The following is a 21,353-nucleotide window of genomic DNA, read 5'->3' on the forward strand; positions in this document are numbered from 1 at the left end:
AGATGCATGCTCTTCCCAGATAACTGCATAATTGACCTCTCTTCAGGTCATCTCCAGCCACTGGTGAAAACTGTAATTCCTTCTCCAACTAAGAGAAACTTCATTAAGATATATAGCAGTGGCAGGCTTCAGTGTCTTGTTCAAATAGAAAGATTTAGCAAGCAAATGAGGTGAGCACCACTTTAAAAACTGTCAACGCAATTGGCATTTATAGAAATGTACACATTTTGAATAGAAAGCACTGTTTTTCATTTATATTTGGGTAATTAACAAAATGGCGTTCTCAACCTCAAAGAAAACCTTAAGCTTTAGACAGTAGAAATTCTGCAGATTACATTCTAGGATTAAACTTTAATAAGAACAGAATGATTAGGACAGGCACCTGAGCTTTCCTTACGACTTCATAACATGCTTTATGCCTGGAAGATCTCTAGGAAGCAATATAAAGATACTTCATGCTAAAAACCAATGTACTTTTCAAAAGCCATTCATGCCCAAAGAAAGATGTATAGCTTTAAATATTTTTATTAGCATGGAAGAAGACAGGTTACCAAAAGAACTCAAAGCTCATTTTAAGAAAAAAAAAATTGCAACACCAGACAAATAAAAGAGGTGAAAGCTATGAGGAACGGGTTTTGCATCATTTTCCTCTCTGCAGCTGGAGAGATGTCTCAGAGGTTAAGAGAACTGGCTGCTCTGTCAGGGGACCCAGCTCCCACGTGGCAGTTCACAACCATCTGTTACTCCAGCTTAAGTGGCCTCTTCTGACCTCTGTGAGCACTGTAAACATGGGGTCCACATATATGCACTCAGGCAAAAACCTCACACACATCAACCAAAAATTAATCTTTAAAGAAAGGTCCCAGGGCTACCGGCACAGGTCTATAATCCCAGCACTCAGGAGGCTCAGGCAGAATGATCAGGAGTTCCAGGTTAGCCTGGGCTAAATAGTAAAACCCTATTATAAATGAAGCAAAACAGACAAAACATCTCACAATGATAGGCATGAGGGAGGAAGGGTAGGGCCCCCAGAGAGCACGTGAGCAGCATCCTTGGGAAGAAAGGAGACCTGTGTGCAGCAGTTCCACTTCTGGGCTGGCAACTCACAGAAATGTTTCCAAGCATCGTGGTACAAGTGTGAGGACATTTATAGCACTGCGAAGCGAGAACAGCAAATACCTTCTTCCAGCAGGTAGAAGAGAAGATGCGTGGAGGGAGGCATTACCAAGCAGGAGGACTCTCTGGGATTTGGCTTTGGGGATCTATAGAACACTGTAACTTTCAAGAATGTCCTGGATCTAGTTTGTGGCCTGCAATGCCACCTCTGTTGTTATTCAGACATTGAGGAAGAGACAAATTTTAGGCAAGCCAGATTTGTCAATATAGGAGAAAAAATTTAAAAAGTATTAGTGAAAAAAATAAATCTGCACTAAATCACATGAAGATGAACTAATGAGCTGGGCCATGGTGGAGCACACCTTTAATGCCAGCACTTGGGAGGCAGAGACAGGCATATCTTTGTGAGTTTGAGGCCAATGTGGTTACAGAGTGAGTTCCAGGACAGCCAGAGCTGTTACACAGAGAAACCCTGTCTCAAAAAACCAAAAACCAGATCTTTTCCCACTTCTTTCATAAGATTCCCTGCATTCTGCCCAAAGGTTGCCCATAAGTCTCGCATCTGCATTGATAGTCTGCAGGGCAGATTCAGAGGTCCTCTGTGTCAGGCTCCTGACTTGTTCCCTCTTTTCTCCTTCTTCTGATGTCCATCCTCTTTGCCTTTCTGGATAGGAATTGAGCATTTTAGCAAGAGTCCTCCCTCTTGATTAGTTTCTTTAGGTGTACAGATTTTAGTAGGTTTATCCTATATTATATGTCTATATGAGTGAGTATATACCGTGTGCATCTTTCTGCTTCTGGGATAGCTCACTCAGGATGATCTTTTCCAGAGGACAGGAACTCCACAAGGAGAGCAACAGAACCAAAAAATCTGAGCAGAGGGGTCTTTCCTGAGACTGATACTCCAACCAAGGACTGTGCATGGAGATAACCTAAGACCCGTGCACAGATGTAGCCCATGGCAGTTCAGTATCCAAGTGGGTTCCATTGTAATAGGAACAGGGACTGACTCTGACATGAACTGATTAGCCTGCTCTTTAATTACCTCCCCCTGAGGGGGAAGCAGCATTACCAGGCCGCAGAAGAAGACAATGCAGCCACTCCTGATCAGACCTAATTGACTAGGAGCAGAAGGAAGGAAAAGAAGACCTCCCCTATCAGTGGACTTGGGGAGGGGCATGCAGGCAGAGGGTGGAGGAAGGGAGGGATTGGGACGGGAGGAGGAAGGGAACCACAGGGGGGATACAAAGTGAATAAAGTGTAATTAATAAAGAATTAAAAAAAAAAAAACCAAAACCAAAACCAAAACCAAAACCAACCAACCAAACAACAACCTCATCCCCCAAAAGGAAAATGAACTAATGGCAAGAAATCCACAAATATACTTTATTATATTAGCAAACCATATCTTTTTAATAGGTATAGAAGAGTCTTTTATGAAAGTTAACATTGTTTCCCAATCCAAACATAAATAAAATAGGAATAGAACAGAATTTTAAGTTATTTGTCCTGTGACACAATATTCTCATTTTTTTTTAATTGTGAAAGATTGAATATTTACATTCTACTAAACCCATATCGGACTCCTAATGTCCAAGGTGATGGTAGTAGGAAGCAGTGGCTTTGGGGGGCGGGGCAGACTAGATAACCATGAGACAACAGTGTTAGTGCCCATCTAGAAGAGACTCCAAAGAGCTCCCATGCTCCTTCTGCCTGAGAAGACACAGCAGAATTTTATGCTGACTGTGAACCAGGAAGTGGTCCTCACTAGGTCAAATGCCAGCACCTTGGTGTTGACTTCTAACCATCTAAAGTTGTGTGCAGTGTGTCCCTGTTGTTTATCTGTTACTCATTCCCTGGTAGCCACGACTGGAACGGGCTGCAACTCTTATCTGTGTGATGAATACAAATAATCTAAGTGTTCTAAATAGTTTGAAGAAGAGACTGTCTACCCAGGCATATTTTCTTTTGTAACAAGTGAATTCTTCTGCAGTACAAAGTGTTCCTAAGATATCCCTAGCTCCTGTGACAGGAAATATATAAGAATTGCTTATACTGTCCAAACTGAAGAGCAAATTCATTCATTTAGGGCCTGATAATTGACATTTCCTGCAACCCTACATCGCTGTGACCTCATATGGCTTGCTATTTCACATTCCATTACAGAATTAAAGCAAACACCAACCACTCACCAACATCTGATAGCAAATATTACGTTAAAATCAAACTGTGACTAGTTTTCCATCAAAATGGAGAACTAATCAAAGATGTACCATCATTTTAATTTACCATTTATTGGAAAATTCAGGTCACACAGAGATCATAAAAGCAGAAAACAGGGATTAGAGAGATGGCTTAGTGGTTAAGAGTGCTTCCTGCTCTGCTAGAGGACCTGAATTAAGTTCTCAGCACTGATGTGCTGAGGCTCATAATTGTAGCTGCAAGGGAATCCGACACCTATGCCTCTGTGGGTACCTGCGCTCAGGTGTGCATATCACATGCACATAATTTAAAGGAAAATAAATCTTAAAGTTGTGATAATTAGCATCAGTGGTGGAAAAGCAAGAAAATAATAACATGGCTGATGATATGATTTTATATTTAGGAAGCACAAGACATTAGTAAGTAAAAATTAAGGAGAGGATTTGGTTAGGTAACTGATACAAGATTCATATATAAATCTTAGGATTCAAGATGCTGAGGCAGGGGAACTACCATAAATTCAAGGCCAGTCTGGGCTGTAATGTGAGTCCCTACCTAAAAAGAACTTTTAAAGATGATTAATAATGGGTTAAGACACACAGCACTTATATAAGGGGAGAACTTTACACATTACTTAAAAAAACATTTTGAAAAAAAAAACAGAAATTATATAAATAACATTGTAAAATTTTGTTGTATGACGTAAGAGATCAGAACAAATGGCAAGAAAGACAATATTTGTAACTGAGAAATTTGTACAAGGTCTTGAGTTTGCTTCCTGGCACCATAAAATAAATGAATACATGGAAACACAAATAAATAAGACCTTAAATATTTAAGGTATTTTTTTATGAGTTTGTAGAAAATTTAAGACTTCTTCAGGACACTGTTTAATTCCTATGTGTAGCTGATTTCTAATTCCTGGCCACTAAGGACTCCCAGGAATGGATGCCCTCTGGCCTCCCTGCTAGGCTGCCCATCCATAAGAATGCTTTCTTTCCTTGTTCCTGACTTCATACTCCATATTCTGCGGTGGCAGACTCCCCTTCATTCTGCCTGGCTAAGCTGGGCTGCTCTCCGCCATGGTTGCCTCTTTACCTCCTATAGACTCTCCATCTGCTATGGATGATGAGAACTCACTCTCTCCTGGATGCCCAGCTGTTTGAGTTCATCCAATACAGTTAGGGCTGAATTGTTTTGGGAAGGAAGGAGGGACAAAGAATGGAAGGATGATGATGACGAGAAATAACTAATTTTTCTTTTCTTTTATTCTTCAATACATTGAACTATAGACAGTTTCCTCTAAATGCTATTCAAGCGAATCTCACTAATTTTGACATATAGGGCTTCCATTGTTGTTCAGTCTCAAGAAGACTATTGTTTTTGTCATGATTTTCTATTTGACTCAGGTGTTATTTGTTTAAATGGTGCAAGACTTTCAATCCAACATGTCTTTACTTGATTTTGCCAGCCATGCTAAGTGTCAACACTCTGGTTTTTTTTTTTTCTGATATAAGAGAGAAAGCCAACAAGCATTTGTGTCTTAAGATGCATTTAAAGAATCACCAGGGTAACACATTGATGGAGACGAATCAGAATTATAAGCTTCTTAGCTCATAATTGCCCCAGGATGCAAAAATGTTCTCTGAAGTCTAGGTGTCTTACAAATCTTTGCTAGATTAATGCTGTCAGGCCAGTTTGAGCCCACAGAGAAGCTGTGCTTTTCTGGCTGGCAGCTTCAAGGGGCAGCAGGGGATTTGCTTCTTACAGCACAAGGTCTCCTCTCCACAGCCATGAGCACCTCTTGTGTTTCAAGGCTAGAGGGTAAAACGTTTGAGAGGAAAAAGGCATCTCCGAGAAGGCCCCAGACTCAGTTTGGGGTGAGTTATGTAATTTCTGCCTTTTTGATTAATTAACAGTGTGAGTCTTGGTTTCCGACTTTGCAGTTTCTGACTTTACATTGGCTACTCTCTTGCAGAATTGGTGATACCATATAGTGTTAACCATCTCCCCCTTTTCCTCTCTGACTCTCTGGCCCCCTCCCTTCTCCTCTCCCTTCCTGCCTGTCTCCCTCCTTCTTTTCCTTTCTCTCCCCTTAGAGGGCTTCAGCATGAGCATTCTTGTGTATACATTATTGGTTTGAGTTTATGTACCTGTTAATTGGCGAAGAGAATATTCTGTTTCTTTCCCCCTCTTACCTAGGCTATCAGTTAGTATGAGAGTCCGTGTCTCCTGCTCCCCAATTCATATGTTGAAATCTAATTCCCAATAGGACAGTAATAAGATGTGGGGCTTTTGCAGGGAGATCAGGTCGTGGTGTGGGCCCCCATCAATGGATTAGTGTTCTTATAACAGAGGCTTTTCTAAGAAATGAGGTCAGAATGAGAAAATGCGATTTGTGAGGAGCTGATGAGCCTCACCAGACACCAAATGGGCACCACCTTGCTCTTGGATTTCCTGGGCTCCAGACTGTGAGAGAGAAATTTTTGTTGCTCACTACACGCCCGTCTGGTTTATGGTGCACCATGAATAAACAAGGGCAAAAATGTGAGTTTAAAAATTTCCAAGCAGAACAATGAACTTCCTTCCATTGTTTTGTCAGTTGGTCCGTTGCTTTAAAATCCATATTAGCAAACACATACTGGCTCGTGATCATGCCACCTGAACATAATTGTTCATGCCACATGGATATTTAACAACGTACACGATCTTTGAGAAACCTAGGTATCAAATTAATTTCTGATTCATTTCTAGCAAGTTTATCTCTTTCTCTATCTCATCCACCACAGCTTTTCTTTTAAATTTTAACTCATGACTCAGTTGAAGAACTAAGACAGCGATAATTGTACTTATCTGTGTGCTGCTCTCATTACCTCTACCCTACTTTGGAAAAACTGTCCCTAAATTCTGTGTTTGTCATTACCTTACTTTAAACATAATTTTGCTAAATACATGTATATATCTTATGGTAAGTATATCTGATATATGTATATAGCAAGTAGATTAAGTATATATGTTCGCACATATATACAGTAGGTATATATACTGAATATGGGCAGTCTAATACATAAATAGACATACATATTTGTGTACATATATGGCAGAAGAATACAGTCTTCTGTTTTTAAACTTTCAAAAGAGTATAAATAAGTTTCTAGGACTTGGTCTTATCACTTAACATCTGACAGATTCGTCCATGCCATAGTAACACCGCTCATTTATTTTCACTGCTACAACTGTTCGACAATCCGAAGACACTAGCCTATCCCAAATGTCAAGTTTTTTTTGCTATTCCGAACAATGCTTCTGTGAATGTGTGTGCATGCCAAGGCAGTAGTCACAAGGGTTTCTGTCATACATGTTGTGTGCATGCTACGTCAGAAACATAGATGGACATGTTTGTGTCTTTCCACCGTGTTGGAATCCATTGGATAACATAATAAACTAACAAAATAAGTCAGTTTAGTTGGTAGTTACTTATCAAGCACTCCCATTTCTGCTTGATACACTTGGCCATTGCTGTGTTGTTTTGTTCGAATTCTAAGCACCAGTGGTAACTCTCAGCTCACATGTAATAGACATGTATGCCTGATATAGAATCATGGCAGCAGGGAAAGTCTGGAGGTCAAATGAGAAGTAGGACAGAAGGACACAGTGCTGCCCAAGCCCAGAGTTGCTAACTACAGTGCAGGTGGCATTTGAAGCTGGCTGAGTGTCAGGGCAAAGGGAGATATGGCCTGAAGCCTGGGAACAGAGGCAGAGGTCCCTCACTGGCCGTGTTCCCATACAAGGCTTTTGATGAGTGACTGGGTGACAGGTCGCTGTGTTTGCCTCATTTCCCAGGCTGTTGTAGCTGTGTGATTGATAAGTTCTATGTCTGGTGTCTTTTACCGATTCGGTATAGTCACAGGTGTCATTAATTGTGGTTATAAATAAATCATGAGTTTGTGTTTCCTGGTGTGCTGACAGAGGGTAGTTAACGAGTCATTCTTTCTTGTCACTTATACTCAAAATGGAGTAACTCAAGTAAAACTGTTGCTTTACAAAATGAAACTTAAGGCTAGGCACAGCTTGAAAGTTGTTGTGTCATACAAAGTTGGATAACCTAGAGAGAGCTAGCCTATTGTCAATATGTGTACTTAGGAGTGGAATTACTTAGGTATATTCTGTGTAAAAGTTCAACTTTTATTATCTATAATTTATCTGCTTATGTGTCCATGTACCTGTGTATATATGTGTGTATGATGTATGTATTAATCTATCTATCTATCTATCTATCTATCTATCTATCTATCTATCTATCTTTACCTACTTTATCTTTGCTGCTTACGAAGGTTATATATAATTGTGAGGGAAGGTGAGCTGGAAGTCAAATTAATAACCAATGATGATGATTTGATCAAGTGTAGTTAAGTAATGAAGCGCCCATAAAAGCCTCCAAGTGACAGGCTCAGAGGGCATGCTGAATGGTGACTGTCAAGGTATTGGGAGGGTTGGTGGTATGCTGGAGCCTGCACAGAGGCCCTGCTCCCTCCTCCTCCCCACAGTTTGCCCAGTGCAGCTTCCATTCAGCTGTTCTTTCCTGTGGCCTTTCTATAGATAAGCAGATGTAAGTAAGCTCTGTTCCTGCTCTCTGTGAGCTATACCACAGAATACTGATGCTGCTGGGGTTGTGGGACCCATGGGTGGTGGTACTAGAGGATGACATGGCGGGGGGAGAGTGCAGGAACTCCTGGTTTTTATGTTTCCTTCCTTCCTTCTTTCCTTCCTTCCTTCCTTCCTTCCTTCCTTCCTTCCTTCCTCCCTTCCTTCCTTCCTTCCTCCCCTCTCCCTCCCTTCCTTCCTCCCTCCCTCTCTCTCTTCCTTCCTTCCTCCCTCTCTTCCTTCCTCCCCTATCCTCCCATTTTTTTGAGACAGGATCTCCTGATTCTCAGTCTGGCCGCACATTTATGACCTTCCTGCTGCAGCCTCCAGTGTGCTGACCGTTACTACCACACCCCACTGAAACTCCAAATTTGAATCTAAACTAGACTCTGGTCTGATCATTCTGGGACCTCATACTTATTCCTAGTGTCTCAAGTAAAGGAAATTCAGGATAAACCTTTAAATATGTGGGTTTAATGCTAACTCCTAGCAATAATCCTCAAAACTGAATTGAACTGTAGGATCTCTCGGTTCCCATACAAAGAGGATGAGAGAATTGGTTGGTGTGAAGGAAAAAACTTCATATATTTCGTGTCAGAAGTATTATTGTTAAACATAGCTAGTAATAGCATCTAAACCAAGAGTTTAAACTTGTTATGATTGCTATTATTTGGACTTATTTTTGACAGCTTATTTCATGTTTTCATTTTTAATTTGTTTTTTGACATGGTCTTACTTTGTAGTCCTGGTTATTTTAGAGCTGGCTATGTATACCATCACCATGCCTGGCCTTGCTTTTTTTTTTTTTTTTTTTTTTCTTCACTAATCTGATAGGCCTTTGTGTTTTCCTCATGGCTTGATTTCAGACTCCATTATGTCTATTTATTTATATCTGTACACATTATTTGTTGAAATGTCTAGTCACATCTTTTGTCCATGCTATAACTGAATTGTTTATTCATAAATTATGAGTATTATGCTCTCTAGTTCTTTCTCAGATATGTTATTTGTAAATATTTTCTCCTAGTTTTTCATTGTCTTTAAAATTGAAAAAATGTAGTTTATGTGTATGGGTTTTTTACCTTCATGTGTGTCTGTGCACCGTGTGTGTAGTGTCCATGGGGGCCAGAAGAGGGCATACAATCCCTTGGGACTGTAGTTACTGCAATCATGAGCCACCATGTGGCTGTTGGGACTTGAACCTGTGTCTTCTGGAAGAAGAACCAGTGCTCTTACCACAGAGCCATCACTTTAGCTTCTGTCTTATGTTCTTAATGATAATCAATCTGAAGGCAAAAGGTTGAAATTTTGGTGAATTACAATTAATTCAGGCTCTTTTTATTAGCTGAAAGTAGAAGAACTTTTTCCCTAGTCTTAGATTTCCAAGAATTTTCTCTTGTATTTCGCTGAAAACATTTTGTAGTTTTTATGACTCACATTTAAGAGCATCCCTTATTTTTTATAATAGCCATGAAGCTTGGGTTGTCCTTTATTTTTTGGTTCTGAGTGTTCAATTGTTTTGGCACCACTTGTGGCCATGGCTGTCTGTCCTCTGTTAAAGTGCTCTGGGCCTTCACAAGGCTGTCAGGCTCTGTGCTCTCTTCTGTCCATCCGTGTATCAGCTCCTTGACAGTACAACACAAAAAATCATTTAGGTTGACTCTTCCTTATTTTTTAAAAACTGTATTAGTGGTCCTACTTCCTCTGTCCACATATAAATCTTGTTTATGCCCACAGAGATCTTGCAAGGGTTTTGATGGGAATTGTGTATAAATTTGGGAAGACTTCACATTTTTCTCTTGAGTGCTTCCAACTCCATAACTGACCCTACATTTACTTCCTCCTCCTCTGTTGTACTGATTTTAGCATTTAAGTCAGTCTTCGTCCGATAACAAAATAACACAAATTGTGTGGCGTAAGTGGCAAACATTTAATCCTGTAGTTTTGGAGGTTGAGAAGTCCAAGATAAAAGCACTAACCAGTTTGGTTCCTGACCTGCTGCCAGCCATCCTCTTTCTACATCCTTACACAGAAGAGACAGAACTTCTTCAGTCCTTATAAGTACACTAATTCCATTTTGAAGGCTCCATCCTCATGACCTCATCTAAACCTAACCATCTCCCAAAGGCATTGTGAGTTAGGAATTTAACCCAGGCATTTAAGGGCACAAACATTTTTTGTTTGCATTGTACTTAAATATTTAATTTTTGAGTGATTGTTCACTGATCGTTTGTAGAAATATAATTTATTTTGTATGTTTATCTTGCATTCTGTGACTTTGACAAACTCCTAATGGCTACCGAATTCTGCTTTTTGTTTGTTTGATCCCTTGAACTTTCTGCATAACTAAATCAGACGCTGAATGAAATGATGAGTGGATATGCTTGACTTATTCTTCACTTTCATGAATGCATTCAGCCTGTCACCATTAATTAGAAGGTGAGCTGTAGGGACATTCTTAAATGATCTTTATCAAATAGAGAAGAGTTTTTCCCCCTCCTCCTCTTCTTCTAGTCATGAGTACATATTGAATCTTGTTAAACAATTTTTATGGATTGTTATGGTTAATATTGATTGCTACCTTGACAGGATCTAGAATCCCCTGGGAGACATACCTTGTCATGTCTGTGAGACAGTTTCTAGATTAGGTTAATTGAGGTGGGCAGACCTACCCTATATCTGGGTGGTACCATTCCACGGTCTGGGCTCGTGGACTGCATAAACAGGAGAATGTTAGCCAAGCACCAGTGTTCCAGTCTCTGCTTCCTGACTGTGGACACGAGATGACCATACCTTTGCTGCCTTGCCTTTTTTGCCGTAGATCGTAACCTCAAGCCATGAGCCAGGAAAAACCCTTCCTCCTTTAAGTTCCTCTTGCCACATAGTTTGTCACAACACTGACAAAAGTAAGTAACATGTGAACTAATTGATATGACCGTGTAATTTTTCATTGTCTTTAGCTCATTAATATGTAGATTACATTGACTTTAAAATGGTGAATTTATTGTTCAGACTTGGGAAAAAAAACCCCACTTGGTCATGTGGTACAATGTGTGTGATGTCTTTGCATGATTTTGCATAAAATGAATGGAGATGTGCTTATAAAATTTTTTGATAAGAGTTGATGTTAATTTTTCAGTAAACACTTGGTAAAAATTTCCAGCAAAACCTCTTAGACCCAAAGAGTTCTATTCTGGCAGTTGTAAGAGGGTAAGTCTGACCTCTCTGAGTTGACAAGGCTGGTGGTACTTGGCTGTAAACCGCAGCGGCTGCTTAGCCGTTTCTTCCCTTGTAAGGGTGTCCTTTCCTGGTCATCTCATTCTAGGACAACCTTTTGCTGTGGTTTTATCTGTGCCCATTATTCTTTGCAGGTTCCTCGCTTCTGTAGCCCCAATTCTGAGGCAAAAAGAAAATTCAGGATTCACCTCTGTCATTCCGTGAGCCCTTGGACCCTCTACCTGCCTTCTCTCTACCTTCCAGAATCTTATGTTAGTTTTAGACAGAACATTCAAGGGTTTTAGTTGTTTTGAATGGGAAGAATAGGGCAATTTGAACTCCCCCTCCCCACTTCCTCGAAGCAGAAAGGCAGAGTGAGGAATTTAATGAGGGAAAATAAAATCTCCATTGAGAGATGTTGTTCTAGTCACATTCTATTGCTGTGACAGAACAATCTGTACAAAACTGAGTCTGGGGAACAAGGAGTTTACTTGCTTGATACCAAGTCATAGTTCACCACTGAGGGAAATCCGGGCAGCAGCTCAAGCAGGAACTTAAAGTAGAAACAGTGGAATTACCGCACTCAGGATGATCTTTTCCAGGTCCATATATTTGCCTGTAAATTTCCTGATGTTCTTGTTTTGAGTAGTACTCCACTGTGTAGATGTACCACAGTTTCTTTAGCTAGTCTTCAGCTGAGGGACATCTGCGTTGTTTCCAGTTTCTGGCTATTACGAATAAGGCCACTATGAACATAATTGAGCAAATGTCCTTGTTGAATGGTGGAGAATCTTTTGGGTATATGCTCAGGAGTGGTATAGCTGGGTCTTGAGGTAGAGGTGTTCCCAATTTTCTGAGAAAGTGCCAGATTGATTTTCAAAGTGGTTGTACAAGTTTGCATTCCTTCCCAGCAATAGAGGAATGTTACCCTTTCTCCACATCCTTGCCAGCATGTGTTGTCACTTGACTTTTTGATCTCAGCCATTCTGATGGGTGTAAGATGGAATCTCAGAGTTATTTTGATTTGCATTTCCCTGATGACCAAGGGCCCTGAACATTTTTTTAGGTGCTTCTTGGCCATTTGATATTTCTCTGTTGAGAATTCTCTGTTTAGCTCTACCCCATTTTTTAAATTGGGTTATTTGGTTTGTTGATGCCAGAATCAGAAAGACACACATGGTATGTACTCACTGATAAGTGGATATTAGCCATATAGTACAGAATAACCATACTACAATCCATAGACCTAAAGAAGCTAAATAACAAGGAGGACCCTAGAGAGGATGCTTAATTCTCATTCAGAAAGGCAAATAGAATAGATACTGGACATAGTTGAGGGGTGGGAACAGGACAGGAGCCTTCCATAGCTGTCCTCTGAAAAACTCCACCCAGCAGAGGATCTAAGCAGATGCTGAGACTCACAGCTAAACTTTGGGCAGAGTTTAGGTAGTTTTATGGAAGTGTGTGTTGGGGTGTGTGTGAAAAGAAGGACCCAGAGAGGACAGAAGCTCCACCAGAAGACGGGGTCTATCTCTGCATAGTTCTCTAGCCTTTGACACACTGGATAGCGGCGTAACTCTTTCACCGTGCTCTCCACTGTGAGTACTCTTCCACTATTTTCGCGGACTACTTGGTTTTAATTTTCACTTTCTAAGCCAGTCTTTATCGCCTTTCTCTAGTTTCTCTGGCTCCTAGAATTTCAATTCCCCTAAAGGTAAAAAAACTAAAAGTACACGGAACTTCATCCTTATGTGATTGACAGTTCTGAGTAGAGGCAACTTTGAGAAGTAATTTTCTCCACTAGACCAAGCTGAAGCGCCCTCTGCAGGCCTGGACAAGATGGTGCTATCACCTGGCTTTCTTATTTCTTGTCCCATTGGCTTCTCCTTGGATTTTTTTTTTTTTTAATAAATCAAATTGGAATATGAACTCTGCAATCGAGGAGCCTTGCGTAAGACGTCTATCAAACAAGCCCAAAGGTGGACATTTTTCTGTTTGGAAAGTGAAGGTGTGGCCTAGCACTGTTACCATGGTCACCGCTACTGAGGCAGACGGGGGAGGAGTCTCAGCCAACTTGCCAAGAGCTTGTTGTTCTGGAGACGGACATGCTGCGCTTTATCACGCTGCTTTTCTCCAGGTACAATGTTGCCGTGGAAACACAGAGCCCAGGGCCTTAAAGAACACTCATTCCTAATCTCAGCGACTTTATCCACCTGCTTAGGTCTCATTAGCAAAAGTAGCCCCGGGCGATAGGAGGTGTTCATGGTGTCAGTATTCTAACCAGCTTTCTAGAGAAGGGCCCCAATCCCAGACTTCTTCCTGGGTACCTGGGAATCTTGGGCAATCTTTAAACAAGGTTTGCTAAATTACATGGAAACAAATTCTTCGCCTGGGATGCGTGATTTTCAAAATCACGGCTGGGAATTTCTCTGCCCTGAGTTCATTTCATTTCTAAGATCAGACAGCTCCTAAGAGCTGAGACTCAGTCTTATTTTGGGGCTCTAGATTCTTTCGGAACCAGCCTGTGTTCCCGTCGATGGTAACGGTCCTGCTAACCCACATGTCATATCTTCTGTGGATGTGGCAGCTCTCAGTGGCGATGGCACTATGCTGAGCTGAGTGTAGGTGCGCACGTGGCCCTCGCCACACCGCCCCAGTGGACCGCAGGGTTTCCCAGTTATTGTACACTAGATAGAGACAATTCCATGGTTAGGGGGTTGGGCTTTTGTGCTAGCGGATTTTAGGGAGAGAGTCATGAAAATGAGTTGTCTTAATATAAAAAGTTCCCTGCGTTGTCCCTGAGAAACGGGTGATGACTCACAGCTTTCCTTGTTGTTACTATGTTTAAATTAAACTTTGCCAATTGATTAAAATTTCAAAGTCTTCCCTGACATTTTGCTACAAACAGCTCTTGAAAGCATCAGCTAGCTTAAGATCAAATTTCAGAGGAAGGCAGTGGGTGCAGCTAGGAAGACAGAAATCACTGAAGGTATTTCCCACAGGACACACTTTGTGAGTAGTCACTTGAGAGGGGCTGAGGAACAAAGATGAAGGGGACAACCACAACTGTGGCCTTTCAGGGAGCCAGAGAGCTGAGGATGCCACTCAGGGGAAGGAACAGGTTGAGGCATCTCTGTTGGTCCCATAGAGGAGGCTTCTAGAGGGCGGATTTCAAGGGATCTTCAAGCTCTTTACTAACATTCTCCACTTTTGAAACCCACGTATTTGCTAGGCCAGCAGAGGAAGATTGATTCCACCCCTTTCTGCCTCCCAAGTCTTGAACGACTTGACAGTAATGATTGTACAGACACAGTCCCATGCTGCAATGAGTACCTGACACTTAATTTCTAGGCTTCTAGCCCTTGAGCTGTAAAGGGGAACAAAGAGGAGGATGGGAGGGAATGGAAGGCTGACAGGTAACATCTAGTTGTTCATTTATTTGTTGTTCGGTTTACCAGCCACCTTGTGTGGCCTGGTGATGCGTGCCAACTGGATGTTTCTAACCAGTGTGTCGTAATCGATTTTGTCCTTGCTTTATAGTTTGGATAGAGACATTCACGATTCCATGCTCCGCAGATTGATCGGGGTCCGATAAAAATCAGCAGGTAGTCGGTGGAAACAGAGAGGCGAGACCCAGGGATGGCAGCATTACAAACTGCGTGGATGGCAGGATAACAGTAACCATGCCAGTTCTGATGAGGTCAAATGAGGTCAAAGATGACGACGACTGCTTATCCCCACTCTTGGTCCCCATTCTAAGTGCTTTTCACCTAGGAACTCACTTAAGCCTCAGCTTTGTCGCCTAAGATCAATACCATTTCAATTTTAAATATTCTAATAACATACAGCTTGTAAGTAGCAGAACGAAGCATGAATTCCAAACTAGCTCTTAGCCACCACAGAACATGGCAGTCCCAAGCAGCCACAATGAGATTTTACTCATTTGTTGCTTTCCTCTAAGTATTTTATCAAGGGCCACCGATTTGCAAGTGTTTCCTGACTCTCTTCCGTGTACCCTTTGATGGAGAAATTTCTAGGTGTTAGTTACTATGCTAAAGGATTTGCAGGTAGTGTATCATATAATACTCAGAACAACTCTGTGAAGCAAAGGGAGGTTAATCTATCTAGCGGAGCACAGTAAGGACGCAGTGGCAGAGCTGTACCGGCCAGTTCAGTAGCTTCTAGCCAAATGTCATGACTCTATGCCTGATATATGAGTAGTCTGAGCTACGAGGTACTGGGGGAATAAAGTACAGCTTGAGTTTTCATGCGCTATGCACCGGGAGATGCTCTTCCGCAGCATAACTATAAAACCTCACTGCTGCCTTCTACCTCTTCATCTCGGTGTTGCTGAGTAATGATGGCTACAGAAATTTTAGAATGGTGGTGCTGTGGGTGGGTGGGGGTTTGAGTTGGGGCTGATGAGGCCTGTGGATAGTGGGGCTCTGAAAATATACCAGAATTTCTTAGAAATGCCAGTGGCATTCAGGGGTGGGCATCACACCAAAGTCCCTGGCCTATAAAACAATACCGTTAGTGGCTCTATTTAAGGTTGTATCAGATTCTCTTGCAAGAAAGCCATCTTGGGTTTTGCCTGTAAAAGCCTCCTTCTTCACCTCTCTAGACCTGAGGGTTGGATCTCTAGAGCCCAGCACATGGCAGACAAGCACTCTACTACCGAGCTACGCTCCAGTTGTTTTAGTTGAGACAGGTTGTCTAGGCTAACATTGAGCTTGTGGGATTTGGGGGGGGGGGTGGTGGTTGTTGATCCATGAACGTAAATTTCAGCTTGACAAGGAGGTATATGTTCAAGAGATTGTTGGACACTACGGAGACTATAGCTAATAATAATATATTGTTTACTTGGAAATAGCAAGCACATTTTAAAGTTTTTTGTTTTGTTTTGTTTTACCACAAATAAGAAGGCATGTATGACATAAGGCACATGCTAATCAGCCTGCTTTGGATGCTTCCATGGTATGTATATGGATATGTTGTACACCAGTAAAGTACATTTTAGGGCCAAACAATCACTTAGACACATTTGACGGTTTTGTTCTCTTTGCTCTGTTCTTGAATTCCGCTGTCACTTGCGGAGGGTTTTGTAGTTCTTCTTCTTTTTTAATCAGCTCATACCTGGATAGAATTGGACTATGAGGTTCTGGAGGGGGCAAGGACCTTCTTATTTTTTATTGCTAAGGCTTTTATAATCATCCTGGCGTTTCCTCTCCAATTCACCAGTGTTGCCTTTTCTCTTTAAAAAGAAGATTTATTCACGTTATTTTATGGGTATAGTGCTTTGCCTGCATGTATGTATATGCACCACATGTGTGCCTTGTGTCCAAGGAGGCCAGAAGAGGGCATCGGATCAGCTGGGCCTGGAGTCACAGACGATTGTGAGCCACCACGTGGATGCTGGGAACAGAACCCAGGATCTCCACAAGAGCAGCTCACTTCCCACACCCATTGTGCCATTTCTTCAGATGCCCATTATTGCTTTTAAAATAATGGATGCTTTGGGTTATTTCTTAAGTGGGAAAATAGCCATTTGTGGCAATTTTTATACTCAGAATTCACCCTTGTAAGTTATGAAACTTTACAGATGGGCACCTCTTCTTTAGAAGGGCCTTTCTTGGCAGAGATCAGCCCCCAGTTTTAGAGGGGCTCAATGGCTTCTCTGGTGGTAACTGCCAAATACTGCCAAATACCAGGAGATAGTAGATTTCTTAATGGAATTATACAGTTCTCTCTGCCTGTCTGTCTATCTCTTTCTCTGTGTCCCACTTCTTTGCATTTCTCCCTCTCCCCAAGCCATATTCTTCCACAAGATTATTGCCCAGGAAAATTCGTGAAAAAATGGCCAATTCAGAGATGACTGCCTTAGGGTTTAGTGAGAGAATTGGAGGTTTTTGGCTTATTTAGCTGTCCATAGCATCAGATTTCCTGAAGTGGCCAGATCTCTGCTCCACATTATGCTATGAAGTAAACTTTAAGAGTAAATTGACACTATTTTCAGCACTATGTGGGAGCTCTGAACCGCTGACAGTAACTGTTCTAAACTGCTAACAGTTCAAGTTCTTCAGCAGTTTAATGCAGTAAAAATTAAGCCAAATCATCTCAGGGTTCTCATGTGACACCTCTGTGCTACCTTAGCAGGAGAGAATGGATTTCACTAGCTCACACATTTCATGTACGCAGATGAAGTCAGAATTGCTGGGTTTTTACTGTTAAGACAAATCAGACCATTTTATCCTTGAAAGAAAAAAAAATGGAGACTGGAAAAGTAAATTGAATCATCTTGGTTTATACAGAACATTTATATTGACAATTATAAAATGTTACCTCATTTTATAATGGAGGATATGGCTTATTATTTATACAATGAAAGTGACAATGGATACTAGGTATTGAATATTTTTCTATTCACATCTTATATTCTTTATGCTCTTAACATGACAGCAACTTAAATGAAGATTATCCCCATTTCACTCATGAGAAAGCTGGTATGATGGTACTTAGCAGGAAGTAGAAGGTCAGTAGTTGACACTTATAACACACACACACACACACACACACACACACACACACACACACTTTACTGAGCCCATTTAGCATTTCTCTTATGTCCATGTGTTTAGGACTGAACACTTGGGATTGGATGACCTATCACCTCTCGGAGGGCTTGTTCCTAGAGAACACTGGTTCTCTTCTCTTAGCATCATGGTTGACTGTCACTCTTTATATAGGGCTAGAACGTTTTGACTTTCCCCCCTCTCTGTGTTGCCATGGGAACTGGTGATGTCATTATACATATCTTGTTTAGACAACTGTATCATTGAGATTTCCTGGATGTAGCTTCCCTGTCCTATATAAAATACACAGTTTCACAGCAGATGTCCTGGGCCTCTTGCTCTTATAATCTTGTTGTGTGCTCTTTAATGATGGCCCCTGAGCCTTAGGTATAGAGGTTTTCACTGTGGATGTTAATGGTTGGGATTGAAAACCATGCCACTTATTTTTCTGCCTTCAGAATATTTACACTTGGCTGGAGAGTGGGCTCAGTGGTTAACAGCACTGGCTGCTCTTGCAGAAGATGAAGGTTGAAGTTCCAGCACCTCGTTGGCGGCTCACAACCATCCATAACGTCGGTTCCAGGGGCTCCAGTCCCTTCTTCTGATCTCTGTGGGCAGCAGGCATGCGCATACTGCACAGGCATGCATGTAGGCGAAACACTCATACATGTCGGATAACCTAAAAAAGAAAATATACGTCTTATCCACATACCCACAGGGGAGTTCCACTCCTGCCCAAGAAACTTCACTTTTGCAGCAAGTGGCAGCTCTTGACCTTTTCAGTAGCTTGTTCCTTCCGCTTCTTACTTTAAAAAAATTTAAATGCCTTAAAATTTAACTATATAGATTTCATAAGCATATAGTGAAGTCTAAGAGTAGTATTCTTTTTCTGGATATAATGAAGATAATGATCCATTTATTAAGCACAAATTAAACTGATGATAGAGGCTGCCAGCACTGCCTTTCAGGCCCCTAGCCAATATTCCCAAGTTATTTAAGATTCTGAGGAATGACTGTGGATCCTCAGGCAGAAGAGCCTTCTGGTCCCCTGTCATGTTGTGCACTGAGTTCAGTGTCAGCACCACAGGACAGCTGCTGGGTCTTCTTTGCTGTAGTGCTACCTTTTGGGTAAATCTGGTACCTGCTTTTCAGCACAGGGATCATCAGAGCCCACAGAATGATGCCAACGACATTCGGGGTAGCTGGGTCTTCCTTCCTCCGTCAAACCTCTCTGGAAACCCTTGAAGACACCCCTGAGGTTTGTCTCCAAGATGACTAAATCCCATCAAGCTGTCAGTCAGGATCAATCCTCCCAGGACCTTACTGAGAGCTGTGACTCACCACTTCAGAGGCCTTAGCGGGCCAGGCTTAGTTTACACTAGTGGTTCTCAACCTGTGGGTCACAACCCCGGTGGGATCACATATCAGATATCAGGTATCACATATCAGATATCCATTACAAGTTTTAACAGCAGCAAAATCACAGTTACGAAGTAGCAACAAAATAATTTTACGATTGGGGGTCACCACAACATGAGGAACTGGATTAAAGCGTCTCAGTGTTAGGAAGGTTGAGATCCACTGCCTGCCATGTTCTTGCCCCTCTTTAGGTCCTTTCATTTAGGCCATTCCTGAGTGTTGGGGATAGACTCAAGGTCACATTCTTTCACAGTTATCTAGTGGTTTCTTTAGCCCAATTCCATCCCTGCCGCCAGGGCTCAATATGGACAGGGTTTGGGTATAACACTTGGGGGCGGGGGAGTGATGAAAGATCACTCCTGTAGGCCAAGTAGGTCTGAAGATGGTTTTAACTGAACTGCAGTTCAGAACAAGGAGCAGAGAAAAGGCTGCCACTGTTCCTGGAGATGCCTTTTCCATGTTTTTAGCAAGGGGAGCAGAAGGATAGCAAAGGTGAAGGAAATATGTTTGGGGATACTCAACCCATTTTCTCTTGAAAATGCCAAGGCTAGCCACTCAATGGCTAGCTGTGTTTCATGGGAACACTAACACCTTTTCTTCAAGATATGTACTATGTAATATTTTGCCGGATGGTGGTGCCACACACTTTTAATCCCAGCATTCGGGAGGCAGAGGCAGGAGGATCTCTCTGAGTTCAAGACCAGCCTGGTCTACAGAGTGAGTTTCGGACAGCCTGGGCCACATGGAGTAACCCTAGAGAAAAAGAAAAACTAAAGTTAAAATCTGAAATATTTTAAATTAATTGAGAATGTTATAGATGCATGTAATGTTTTTTTTTTTTTTTTCATAACTCTCCCCCCCCCCCCCCCCACACACCCAGGGCCTCCAATTCCTCCCACTTGCACCTTACTGCTCCAGGTTCTCAGCCGTATCTAAGGCCAGGAAAGGGATGTGGAGGAAGGAGAGCTGCCAACCAAGCTCCATGACAAAGCAACGCCATGGCTTACCAAGCCGTGTGTAACTCATGCGTATCTCAACTTTTGAAAATCCACAGTTGCCATGTGGGCTTCTTGGCTGCATGCGCGAAGCGAAACGTGATCTTCCCCTCACGGCATCTGAAATCGGTCGATCATCCTTTTCTAATCTGGAGCTGGCAGCGGGCGGTTTTCTGGGCTGGGGATCATCTGCATACATCGGGAGCCTTGCCCACCACCTTCTGAGCCTCTGTGGCCTCCTGGGAGGCTTCCTTTGGCAGGAGAGCCTTACAGCTGTGAGGATTATTAGCGGGGTTCTGAATTATTTATGCCGATGCTCTTTCATCAGGGCGAATTGTCATGAATTGGTTGCAATCAAAGTGATTTAGGGTTGAGAAACGAAAGAGTGAGGAACTCCAGTTCGCGGGTTTGCTGGCGCCATGAAAGCTCTCAACAGTGAGAGGGGCTGCAGTTTGGCCTGCTGGAAGTGACCAAGAAGTTGGGAGTCTTCTGGCTTGCGTTCAAGGCTCTGCCCTCCCATCCTGACTGAGAGTCAAAGCCAGACCTTTAGGGAGTGCCTGTCTGATATCCACCTCAACAGAGGGCAGGCCCCGGGAGCTTAGTTTAGCGTAGGACCGGAGTGAGAAGCCAGGTGGCTGGCTCTCCTCTTCACTCTGCTCGCCTGTGTTGATTGACCTGCAGGATATTTACTTAACTCCTTAGTGCTTCAATTTATTTACCTTTTAAAATAAAGGATACTCGGGCCCTAGACTGGCAGGACTGCTTGATGAGAAAGAGGAGGAGTGAGGCATTAAATTCTTTTCCCACCATGTGTGGACACAGTTGGGAAGACAGCCATCAGCAAGGCAGGGGACACTGTCTTGGCACTTTGATCCTAGAACTTGAAGCTCCCAGAACCGTGAGACAACACGCTTTTCTTGACTGAGCTGCCTGGCTGGTTTATTTTGATGTGCCAGTAGACTATACAGGGCCTAAGACAGGGCACGGTGTATCAAAAGGACGCATGAATTCTTCCAAAAGCAAGCCTTGAGACAAGAGCCAGAGCACCCGCAGTTTATTTGGGAAACCATTTAGGAAGCAGTGTTGGAGGGCTCAGGAAAGCGAGGTGGAAGGTCAGTAAAGCCCATGTGGGTTATAACTTTGGGTAGCTGGAGCCAAGTAACTGGGAATCCTTTTGAAGACTGTGTGC

The sequence above is a fragment of the Psammomys obesus genome, unplaced genomic scaffold (genome assembly GCF_907164565.1).
Source record: "Psammomys obesus unplaced genomic scaffold, mPsaObe1.curated_primary_1811, whole genome shotgun sequence".
Lineage (NCBI taxonomy): Eukaryota > Metazoa > Chordata > Mammalia > Rodentia > Muridae > Psammomys > Psammomys obesus.